Genomic DNA, 3,926 nt, shown 5'->3' with positions numbered 1-3,926 from the left:
TGTGTATGTGCTTTTTATTCCTGAGAACAGACCTCTCGTAGTTTGCTCTTTTTAGTTGTTTTCATTTTCTAACTAATGTCTATGTATGCGTGTTGGACTCCCCTATACGTGTGTTATCTCAAAAAAGTTGGTGTGCTTTTTCTTTTTGAGTTGAAGTTGGTGTGCTTTTCTAACTAAAATGTGTACGTATGCATGTTGGACTTCCCTGTACGTCCTCTCTTGAAAAAAAAGAATTCCTCGTACACATGTCAATGATCTATTGTGTACGCGCTCTATGTCTTACGTAACCTTTTCATCTTTAAAGCTCATCCGCTATAATAAGAAATAATGGAGTATATACTTTTAAATTAATAAGTGCCAATTGATTGTTGTCATACAGAAAGGAAGCTACACGTACACACTTGTTAACATATGTATGCATGAAAGCAGTGTATGGCAATAATAATATGCATTGTCATGTTCTTATTTTGTGTTTACGAAAATAATAAGAAATCCAATCTATAACATCCTTTTTGTACAGTATTTCCGGCCATAAATCTAAAACATGGACGTCACACTTTTGGACCATACATTGTATTGTTTAATCATGATTATTTGGCCTTCATATGCATTTGTTTGTATAACAAAAAATTTGAAGATCGCTTTGTATACTATATTCTTTGCGCTATCTTTGCTTGGGTACTCCTGTTGTCAATCAACACCTTTAATCCTTCTCTGCTTGTGACTCCTTATAATTCTACATATAATTGCCCATGGAAGAAGACTTGCTTAGGCAAATATAGGCCCACCTTGTTTAGGGATTGACCTTGGCTTTTGGTTATGGTCATTGCGAAATAAACTGATAGAGGATATTGCCTTCTTTTTAGCACAAAGGGCCACTTTGAGTCGCTTGGTGACATAATGATTATAGGTATGTATACCTTGTCACCGACGTGTGTTCGTGTGATTATTTGTGCCTCAATGTACCTTTTTTCCCAGCTGTGTGATAGTCATTCTTGTGCCATTGCATAAACCGGCTGCTTGTTTCGTAGGAGCATCACCTGCAAACCTACCTTCAGTTTTAGCTCGTGGATTGGAATTCCTGGGAAGATCATGTTGCTAAGGAACTCTGTTGCACACATATTCTCCATTGTGTTGTAATTCATTGTTGCCTTGCACACAGTGTCCAAGTATAGGTATTTCATCTCTTCACTTTGTAATTGGCTCATTATGTAGTCATTTATCTTAACTGTTTCATTCCTTGGACACAGGATTGCTCTTTCTTCGAGAAATTCACGGTTACGATAGTTTTGCTGCAAGTTTGGGTACGTGCTTTTTACTATCTCTTCTTTGGGGTCTTCTCCTTTATGTAGAATTATGCCTTTAGGTATTCTTACCCAATCATCTCCGTTTTTTTCATCGCAGATCGTAATATCCATTCTGCAAATTCGGCCACATTTTGCTTTTCTATTGGATCTTCTGACAGACTTTAGCCGCATGTTTTCAGTTAGTCTAAATATTTCGAAGTACTTCCATAGGTATGACCTTTTGACCGAGGCATTTACTATCTGCTCTCTCTTTTCCTTTATTATCACTTGAAGTATTTGTCTGAAGTCACCTTCTAGCACAACTTTCATGTCACCAAATGGCCTTTCTTCACTATTTTGGTTTGTGAACCTTAGAATATCCCTAAGGCTATTTTCTAGTGCGTTGAAGCAGTGTTTGTTTGCCATAGGAGCCTCGTCCCATAGTATTAGTGAGGTCTTCTTTACCAGTTCAGCCAAATGTGAGCCTTGTTTTATTTCACATGTTGATTATTCCATGGTATTTATTGGAATGTGGAATCTTGAGTGCGCTATTCTTCCACCTTGTAGGAGCAAAGCTGCAACGCCAGATGATGCTAACGCAAGTACTTTCTTTCCCTCTGACCGTAGCTTCGTTGTAATTGCTTTCCATAGATAAATTTTGCCTGTGCCACTGTAGCCTTCTACAAATATCTATTTTCCAAGTCCTTTCTCAGCTGATTCCATTATTGCATCAAAGGTCATTTTCTGGCCATGGTTAACATTGCTTATTATGGTTTGGTGCTCATTCTTTAGTGCCTCCATGCCATAGCTAAGTTTTTCGTTTATCATTCTGTTCCCAAGTTCTTCAAGTTCTGTAGCATTTGGTAGTTCTTTATCTGGATAGCCCTTTAGTGTCTTTCCTTCTTGCCTCATTAGTTTCTCTATCTCAATCAGACCATATGCCTTTTCCTATGAATCAGTGAGCTGCAGCATAGGAAAGTTAAGGATAATTCTTATTTTGTACTGGATATCTTTATCAGTGCCTCCCATGTTGATTCCCTCAACATCTTTGGGCTGGTCACCTCACAATGTCATAAAATTGTGGTGAATAATTGTCGTAATTGTGTCCCTGAACCCCAGCATTATGCTTCATTGATGCATTCAATCCACTCACTGTCGTCATTAAGAAATCCAAGCGCTTGGCATGCTTATTTGTATGTTGGGTGAACAACTCCATTAACGGTTCCAATATCCTGAATGATGTGCATCCTTTCTTGGTGTTTAGAAGCATTCTCATATAATACCGGTTGCCACTTGCAGAGTGTGCATAGTAGATTCTTCCAATAGCGAAGCCCCTTTTCGGCTCCCCAAGTTTTGGTTTCGCTTTTCCATACAAATTTTGATGGGAATTCTGCATAGGTTAATTCTTTTCCCGCCTCATGTATTTCGTTTGCCTCCATCCACTCAGTGAACTTAGTACTCGTGGATCCTGGCCTTCTACTATCTTATCAATGTCAGTCGAGTCCAGAAAAATAACTTCTTGATCATTTTCAATGTGGAATGGTAGTCTCTTGACTGGTGGATCACGATGGTGTGTAGATCAAACTGGAATATCCGCCAGTATGCTCCAGTTGTTGATATGTATCTCATCTCTAGGTATTTCTTGATGTCATCATAGTCGTTTGCCGCATCTCTTTCCTTTAGTAAGGCCATTACCTGATCGTCATCTTTATAGATGTTCTTAAATAGGTACTTGATTGACCTGGGCCTGTTGCACCACTCGACATTTATGTGACCTTGGAATTGACCAAAAGGTTGCGGTTGTATGGTACGACAAATCTGTTGTTGAGCATTGCTCCTCCCTTTTTGATCTTCCTTCCATTGTCTCACCTTCTATATACTGGAAACCCATCCTCATGGATTGTGGTATCGACATTGTATCCTTTTGGGAAGTGTTTAGTGCATCTGTTGTCCATCATGCATGGTGATTTTGTATTTGCCTCTCTGCAAGGCCCGTGCATCATGAAATTTTCAACAGCTTCATATCCGTCCGGATCAACATCTTTGTCCGAGATCTCCGCACTGATTGTTTGGTCGATTTCTGATGATCCTTTGCACTTATATCATATCTGGGCTAATAAGCTCATCAGTGGTAGGATTGACTGAATACCACATTCATATTTGTTTTACTTGATGAATGTTCCAGTTCCGTCCCCTTGTATTTAAGTCGCTCAACTTCTTGCATGTCATAGTGTTTTGCCTTGAATATTAATAGGGAACAATTTGTCAATTGATATAGTGTTTATAAAGATTCTATCCGGAGAAAATAAGACTGTTACTAACAATTACCAAATTATCTGATGATTTAGGCCAAAAGTGCTTTGGCGTCACTTCTTCCGAGGTCAATTGGAGTAGCTGGGCATGGCTTCGTCATGCGTTGAGTGTGCTTTGGCGTGACTTCGTCGGACATAGAGTGAAGCGGCTGGAGGTGGCTTTGTGTATCAAACGTCGAGTTGCCTAGTTGCGTGTGATGTCTTCAAGCCATCTGAGTTGCCGAGTCGCGTGTGATGTCTTCAAGCCATCTTGGTTGCCGACTTCCAAATTTTTGGTGTTGCTTTTGCGGCCGGCTGTACTTGTTTATATATGGGTGGAGGTGCGTGG

At 39.7% G+C, this 3,926-nt stretch overlaps 1 long non-coding RNA gene across 1 annotated transcript; it reads left to right on the top strand.

Moving 5' to 3' along the window:
• Positions 1 to 866: 866 nt before the first annotated feature.
• Positions 867 to 3,667, top strand: LOC119281330. Its single transcript, XR_005138381.1, has 5 exons — positions 867 to 910; positions 1,032 to 1,175; positions 1,251 to 1,304; positions 1,405 to 1,517; positions 3,635 to 3,667. It is a non-coding gene; the product is annotated as an uncharacterized LOC119281330 (long non-coding RNA).
• Positions 3,668 to 3,926: the final 259 nt, after the last annotated feature.

Source organism: Triticum dicoccoides, chromosome 3B (genome assembly GCF_002162155.2).
Source record: "Triticum dicoccoides isolate Atlit2015 ecotype Zavitan chromosome 3B, WEW_v2.0, whole genome shotgun sequence".
Taxonomy (NCBI): Eukaryota; Viridiplantae; Streptophyta; class Magnoliopsida; order Poales; family Poaceae; genus Triticum; species Triticum dicoccoides.
The sequence above is the reverse complement of the archived record's forward strand: the minus strand, read 5'-3'. Positions and strand labels throughout refer to the sequence as shown.